The sequence below is a fragment of the Equus quagga genome, unplaced genomic scaffold (assembly GCF_021613505.1).
Source record: "Equus quagga isolate Etosha38 unplaced genomic scaffold, UCLA_HA_Equagga_1.0 HiC_scaffold_3124_RagTag, whole genome shotgun sequence".
NCBI classification, from domain to species: Eukaryota; Metazoa; Chordata; class Mammalia; order Perissodactyla; family Equidae; genus Equus; species Equus quagga.
In genome coordinates, this window is record NW_025793534.1 from 12454 (window position 1) to 20880 (window position 8427).

At 51.4% G+C, this 8427-nt stretch overlaps 1 pseudogene; it reads left to right on the forward strand.

The window, feature by feature from the left end:
* Positions 1-710: 710 nt before the first annotated feature.
* Positions 711-5565, forward strand: LOC124232183 (cytochrome P450 4A11-like; annotated as a pseudogene).
* The last annotated feature ends 2862 nt before the right edge of the window (positions 5566-8427 follow it).

Genomic DNA, 8427 nt, shown 5'->3' on the forward strand with positions numbered 1-8427 from the left:
AACACCTGACTCTTACAAGCATCCTCCCAGCACAGAAGCCAGCCTAAGGCCAATACTATTTACCTAAACTGAAGGCTTAAAGAGCTCTGTGCGACTGAATTTCTTTTTTTTTGTTTCTTTCTTTCTTTCCTTTTTAACCAAGTGAATATGATCTGTTATGTAAATTGCCCTAGATCTGAAAGACAATTTCTTTTGCACACTGACTCGCGTTTGGGGTCTCTAATTGTCAGCTATCCCCTCTCATGGGATGGCTAAGCCACAAATTGGAGGAAAACCACAGGCTTCTGTCTTTTCTCAGGCACTGAGGACAGAGCCTGTGTTTCTGGCAGGTTCACCATCCTGGTCCTGTGGGTGTCCTGCTGCCAGGACACTGAGTCTGCACCCCTGAGCCCACAGTGACTATCAAGAGAGACACAATTAGGGATGGGAGGCAAGTGGGAGGTGGCATAGGCATTGTTTGGTCCCCTCCAGCCTCCTGTAATGCCCTTCCTTACCTTTCAGACCCAAAGTCTCAAGGATCTTGAAGATTCCTGGCACCCTGGATTGGGAAGTCTGTCTAACTAGGACTGTAGTCCACCTGCCAGTTCGGTTTGCCAGGAGCTATCTCTTTGGCTCACAGAGAACACCAGGCGCCCCGCCACCATGTCATCACCCTCACCTCTGGATCAAGTTTCATTTCTCTTCTTGCAACAAGATCCTCCCCCTTCCTAATGGTGGTGAGAGCCCTCCTGAAGCTCAGCTTCCTCCACGTCACTTCTCAGTCCTCACAGACGATCTCAGCGTGACTTTTATTGAAGTCCATCTATGACCTGCCCCTACTCTTTTTCAACCTTTATCTCACAGCTGTCACAATCACTTCCTATGTGCCAGCCATTTGGGGGAACTCTCAGTCCTGAAATGTACTGGCCTTTCCTGTCTTTGTCCATGATGAGCCTTCTTGTGACATCCTTGGTTCCTGCCAAGTTGCCCCCAGTCGTCACTCTGATCCCATTTCCTACCTTCACACACACACACCCATCTCACGCTGAGGGTACGGTTTGCTCCTGTTGAATGGGCAGATGTGCTTCCAGCACCAGCAGATGCTGACCCCAGCCTTCCACTATGTTCTTCTGAAGCCCTACAGACAGAGGGATCAAGCTGAGGAAGGCTCACCTGCAGAAGGAGGGAGAGCTGGAGAAGGTCAGCAGGAAGAAGAGACGCTTGGATTTCCTGGACATCCCCCTCACTGCCAGAGTGAGTGTGTGTAGGAGAGGCCTGAGGCTTTGCACACGAGTGCAGAAGATGGGGCAAATCCTGCACTCTTGCCGTGCCTTCCCCAGATGGAGAATGAGAGCAGCTTGTCTGACAAGGACCTCGTGCTGAGGTGGACATGTTCATGTTTGAGGGTCAAGACACCACAGCCAGTGGCATCTCCTGGATCCTTTCTGCTCTGGCCACGCAGCCTTGGCATCAGCAGGGGTGCCGGGAGGAGATCCAGAGCCTCCTGGGGGATGGCGCCTCCATCAGCTAGTGAGTGCTCAAGAGACAGGAGAGCCCTGCCCACTCAGCTAGAGAAGGCCCTGGTCTGCCCAGATCCTACCTGCCCTTCAGGATGGGCTTTGGTTTCAGGGGCCGCCTGGACCCGATGCCCAACATCTCCATGTGTATCAAGGAGGCACTGTGACTCTATCCACCAGTACCAAGCATTGGCAGAGAGCTCAGCAAGCCCCTTACCTTCCCTGATGGATGCCCCTTACCCAGAGGTGTGAACTTCATCACGCTCACTAACCTGAGCACTCTGCAAGAATGCAACAAGGAAGGTCAGGAATCTATGTGTCCTAGAGCAGCTCTGAACATCTCTGGGTCTTGTTTTCCCCTCAGGAAAAGCAATACTTACATTGTAGTTAGGATGAGGTATATTAAATGCCTAGCACAGACCTTGAACCCAGCAAAATTCAATAAACAAATGCTAGCCTCTGAATGTGGGCTCAGGAATTAGCCCTAAAATTCTAATTCCCTGAGATGCAAGGGCTGGAGAGACAATCAGACAGGGGTCGGGGGAGATGTGGTTCTTTCCTTATGGGATCTAGGCAAATGAGGGAGATCAGGGAATCCACTGTCATGGATCAGATAGTCCAGTCTCTGAGGACCCCACAGTTTGCTGGCAGAGAGCAGCTGACTACCAGATCTGAGACCCCTGCCACAGTTGGAGACAACCCTCTGGCTCACCTTCCATTGGGTTTGAAGCCCAGCCCTGCCACATCCTAGCTGTGTGATCATAGGCAAGTCGCTCAGTCTCTCTGAGGCTCAGGTGCCTCATCTGAACCATGGGGCTATGAGAGCCTTTCCTGGAGGGTGCATGTGAGGATTGAATGCGTTAATGCATATCCCCCAAGGGCACATGGATTGCACCTGATAAACATGAGCTGTCATTTGAGTTGCTCCAAAAAGTAAGCCTCCAATTCTTTCTTGCTTCTCAATCCTGGGTCCTGGTTATCTCCTAATCTGTGCACATGAGCTTTGCCATGTCCACCCCACCTCTCTTGCAGCACGCTCATTCCACTCAGAGTGATGGGAAGTGGCTCTCACATCTTTCCTGCATGCACATGCCCCCTCCTGCCACAGGGGCAGGGACCCACCACATGTATACGATCAGTCTGCTCTCTTCTCCTTCTGCCCCACAGGAATCATGATTGCGCTCTCCTTTTATGCCTTTCACGCCTTTCACTACAACCCAGAGGTGTGGCCGAACCCAGAGGTGTGATGGGCGTGGGAGGAAGGGATGGGGTGATCTCTCCAGACCAACACCTCCTCCCACTCCCACTCAGGCAGTCCTGTCCCCTCTTGGATTGGAAGGAGGGACTTGACCCCACCTGTCCTGGTCCTGGGGCTCTCTCTGCAGGTGTTTTATCCTTCCCAGTTTGTACTGGGTCCGCTCAACACAGCCACGCTTTCCGGCCCTTCTCAGGAGGATCAAGGTGAGATGTCCAATACTTGAGGGCGGAGTGTCACTGGGTGCACAGCCGATGTTTGCGACCTCTTATGTTCATATTGATGTCTGCATTATACCCCTTGTATGTTGGTGTGTCTGGAAGGAGGTGTGTGTCTCTGCACAAAAGAAAGGTGGCATTTCTGGGCATGCCACAGGGACTTGGACCCATTGACTTTCCCAATGGCTACCACAATCAGTGACAGTGCCTGTACCAAAGTTCAGTGTATTCTGGTGTTTTCTACACTTTAGGAGTATGACTTTTCAGAATTACAATTTTTCATGAAAATTAAACTTCAGATGGTTGTTTTTCTCAATTATCAGTCATCTTAACAGCTGTTTTCTCTCTTCTCACATTCACAGTCCAGCTCAGGGTCTTTTCTCCTTAATTCTCTAATCTCCCACTCACTGTCGTAGTGATGTTCCCGTGTGTATGGATTTCCAGCCACTTCGTGTCTGAACTGTTCAGCCATATCCATGGAAGGTTACAGTAGCCATTGGAAGAAAGTTTCACCCCAGTGTGTGTCTTCTCTATATTTTCAGTCTATCCCAATAGAATTGGACTGCATGTTAATATTCACACAACGATGACAACTTTTCCAGTAGGCAAATTTCTTTACATGAATTTCTTGATATGCTATGGTCCCAGAGTCTACACGGTCCAACGTTGGCAAGAAGCATCACAATGAGGACCATCCACTGCTTTTGAGAGAAGATCCACTATTCTGTGTATGACACACGCCTTCGAAAGCTTCCTGGTGTGTAAAATCTAAAGCACACTCGAGACAGCTGTTGAGCTGGACGAGTCCACTCCAGAGCGGCTGCTGTGAAAATCCTCCAGGGCTGCTGAAATCATCCTGTGAAACAGGAACTTCCACAAACACTGTAAGTAGTTACCAGAAACAAGTTTTTTCTGAATCCATAATCTGTGAATTCTTCAAATGGTGGATCAGCCTTCACAGAACAGGCTTTAAGCAAATTGTTCTTCCCGAAATTGGCTCTAGGATTTGGTTTCTCCTAGAACAGGGTCCTTCCTCATAGACATTGGCTGCAGGCTGTGGCTGCCAGTAGAGGACAGGAAAGCACTAGGCACTTCAAGGTCTAGGTCAGTACTAATGTCTACTTTTATTTTTTGCCACTCTGGGTTTTTTTTCCAATTCAATTAACTTCATTCAATTAGAAAACTATGTACCAAGCCTGGCTCTGTGTGCCAAGTCCTGTGCTGGGAGATGGGAACACAGAGATGAAAGACACTGTCCCTGCCTCCAAGACTTCACAGTCAAGAAACAAATACCTCTACTCAAGTCTCACATCATTCATTCATTCTTTCTTTCAGTCACTCATTCACTCACTGAGCATATTTCTGAATGTTCCGTGTTCCTGACACTGTCCTGGGCACAGGATGGTGATGTGTCCTTGAGTAAAACACTCATGGTGATTTGGGGGCCTGGGGGGAAGAGGTAGAGCCAGCAGAGGGGTGAGGGTGGGCTGTCATTGGACGTAACCTTGAGCATGTGGCAGGCAGAGGTGGAGGGAGCCATTCTCAGCGATCTCAACAAGAGCTGAGCTGGGAAGTGGAGCTGGACAGGTAAGAGGTGAGTGAGGCAGTGACCCACAGAGGGCTTTGGTGCCAGCTGAGGCATTTGGACAAGTCCTTCCCATGATGGAGGGCCAGGAGGGTCTGAGCTGGGCCATGGCTTCAGTGTAGACATAGGAGAGGCAGGCAGACAGAAGAGCCCAGGTGAGGAGACTGAGGGATGGCAAGGGGGGACGTTTCTGGACTAGATTGGAAGGCTACAGAAGCTGGTTGACTGAGGGCATGAGGGGGATAGGGAGGCAGATGGTATAACAAGCCGAGGGCCGCTCACCTGTGGACCCTCCAGGAAGCTTCCCTGTTGCCATTCTGATGTCCTCACACAGCCCCATCCTGTTCTCTCTCTGGGATCTTTGTCCCTGTGTGTCCCCCTAGAGGGTGAGGGTCTGAAAGTGCAGCCCAGCCCACCCCCTACCATGCCCTGACCTAGTTTCCATGTTGTGAAACCAGAAACTGCTTCTGGAGGGAGTGCACAAGTTCATAATAACAATTTTAGTGATTTACTTACTTGACTGGTGACTAGAGCGCTGACCCTCACCTACCGGGATTTCAGGCCTGCTGAGAGGAGAGGTAGCGCCTAGGAGCTAGTCCTGGGGGAGAGGTAGGCTTTGACAGGGGCCAAGTGGAGAATGTAAACCAAAGCTTGGGGTAGAGGTGTGTGACCTGGAGGGATGGGTTGGAGGCTGGGCCACATGCAGGAGGGCCCCGAATGCCCTGTTCCTGGCTAGGGCTCAGTGGTCAATGCCTGCCCAACTCCAAACAGAGTTTGAGGCCACTTCTCACTTTGCTTCCCCTCCCTGGTCCAGGAACTACATCGGGAAGCAGTTTGCCATGAACGAGCTGAAGGTGGCTGTGGCCCTGACCCTGCTCCGCTTTGAGCTGTCACCAGATCCCTCCAGAGTCCCTGCTCCCATTCCAAGAATCGTGTTGAAGTCCAAGAATGGTATCCACCTGCATCTCAGGAAGCTCCTCTAACCCTTGTGGGGACAATGATGGGCTCTGAGGGGCCCCTGCAGCCATCCTGTCTTCCTGTCGCTCTCTCCTGCCCCTGCCTGTCTACCCACTTCCTGTTTTCTCTCTGCCCACCTGTCAGCCTACCTTCTCTCCTGCCACCTGCCCATCACCCTGTCGCCCTTCTCTCTCTCATTTTCTCCAGGCTCCCTACCTGTGTGTCTGTCTGTCTCTGACTCACCTGCAGCTCTGACTGTCACCTAACTCCTCATCACATGCCTGTCGTCCAGCCTGTCTGCCTTCTCCCTCTTTCCCTTTCTGTCTGCCTGTCTGTCCCTCTATTAGTTTCCTTTGCTGCTATACTAATTTACTGCAGTCGTAATAAAACAATGCAAATTTCTTCTCTTACAGTCTAGGGTCAGAAGTCTGAAATGGCTTTGTTGGACCAGAACCAAAGTGTTGGCAGGGCCACCTGACCTCCTGGGATCTGGGAGAGAAAACCTCTCTTTGCCTTTCCATCAGCTGGAGCTGCATTCCTTGCATTCCTTGGCTCCTGGAGCCCCCTCCATATTCAAATCCAGCAGCATCTTCAAATGTGTCTGTGCTTCTGTCTTCACCTGGCCTTCTTTTTTATGTGGACCTTTGTGATTGCACAGGCCCCACTCAGGTAAAACAGGATGCAGTCACAGGGTCCAGGAATTCGGACATGGGCACCACGGGGAGCCAGTAGTCAGCCTGCTGAGTCTCTGTGTAACCACCATCACTCTGTGCTCCCAATCTCTTCGGTGTGTGAACCGTCTGTCCATTGGTCATTCACACACCTGCTCCTTCTTTCCCGCGCTCTGCAATAAAGTTCACAGTGTCGCATGGAGTGTTGTCTTCCCTTGGAAGGAGATGGATGAAGAGAAGAGAGAGAGAAGCGGAGGGAAGACAGAGGAGACAAGGAAGGGACACAATCTCTGCTCTGTGGTGCCAGGATCCCAGCAGGGCCAGTCGTGTCCTGTCGCCTCAGAGGCCACAGCGTAGGCGTCTGTCCAGGAGGGACTAGGGGGAGCCCACGGAGGCAGATGTGTTGGCTGGAGGGAGAGGACGTCAGACCCCAAGCAGTAAACAGCTATGGAAACTCCCCCACAGGACAACCCCTTGACAGTCCCCTGAGTCTCTGGTCAGCCACCCTGAGGGAGGAGGGGCTTCTTCAACCCCATCACACTGGCGGACTGTGTGGGGACTGGTCCTCCTGATACTGATTCAGGTTCGTTTTGCCCACCACATGAAATGCCAGTCACCAAGACGAGGTCACAGCAGAGAAAGGGTTTATTCCCATGGAGGCCAGGCAAGGAAATGGGAAAACAAACCTAAAATGCACCTCCCCAAAAATGGGTGTTAGGGATATTTATGGGATAAATGGGGCAGCGAAGTCTGAACTGCGGGGATAGAGGATTGGAGGGAAGGAGAAGTGAAGTAATTGATGATCTGCACAAGTGTAGTCAAGCTTCCTGACTCTCCATAGGACACGTCTTCACAAAATGATGGCGTCAACATGATCTGAAGGTGGCCTCCTGATGTCAAAGAGTCGCCTATCGGTCATCCACCCAGGCCAAGTTGATGAGTCAGTGGTCTTAACAGGCCTGAACTGGACAAGATGTCAACCCTCAGTTCCTGACACTTAAGCACCTGTTACCATGGTGACCCAAGCATCAGAGATGTTACCTGGAGGCTGGGCTTTAGTAATGCATTATCTAATGACTTTTGCAAACAGATAACTAACTGAGGATAGTTAAAGCAAGCTGGTCCCCACTTTCACTCCTGACCCTGGGCCCTGACCCCGTACCAGGCCCCTTTGCACTCCTCCACTGGCCTCTCTCAACCCCACCCTGCTCTCTTGCTGGTCCTGTACACAGGTCCTTCCCCTTCTCACCCCCTGCCTTTCTCAGCCAGAGACCAGGATGCCATAGACAGAGCTCCCTGCAGCCTCTGCCTGTGCTGTGATGCCACATTCTGCCTCCGGGAAAGGGCTTCTCCCCCAGCCAGTGCTGAAACTGAGAATGAAGGAGGAAAAATTTCCCCGGATTAGGTGAAACCATGCCTGTACCCACAAGGTTGACATGAGGGACAAAGTAACCAAAGTTTCTGAGCTGATTTGCAGAACAGCAAGAGGACCACGGATAAGAAAGCAGCTTGCTGACAGCTCCCCGCTATGAAACGTTGCACAGGGGCATTTAAAATCTAGAGTGACTCATTGTAAACTTTAGACATCACAGACTAAAAACCCACTGCATCCAACACGTAGAACTCCCCTGAATTTGCACATGCGACCCATGAACAAACATGAAAGACAGTCCCACCTGCACAGGGACTCTTCAAACTTCAGCCCCCAAGGCCACATGCTCCTCCACCCCTACCTAAAACCTCAAATAAAAACCCTTGCTTGTAGCTTTTTGGGGAGCTCAGGATTACAGCATTAGCTGCCCAATCTCCTCACTGAGTGCTTTGCAATAAAATTCCTACTTTTTTCCACTACACCTGGTGTCAGAGATTGGCTTGCTGTGCAACCAGTGAGCAAATCCATTTCAGGTTCAGTAACAGTGCCTGCAGGCAGGACCTCCCTCCAAGTCCCCTGCCGTCTAGGTCACTGGGCTAGTTCAACCCTGCCGTGCGAAGAAGGGTGGACACTCAGCGCTTGGCCGGGGTTGGGGCATGAGAGTAAACCGGGAGAGTCCTGGACAGGAAGGTCGGCAGGTCCCTGGCATCAGGTGATGCAGAAGGGCTCGGCTGACCGTCTCAGAGAGTACAAGACAACGAGAACCCGGAATTCTGGGCAGCAGGCCATGGACACGAGCTCTAACCACAGGATTCCACAGGAGATAAAGACAGTGACCAAGAAGGGACCCTGCTGGCTCCAGGCAAGGGGAAA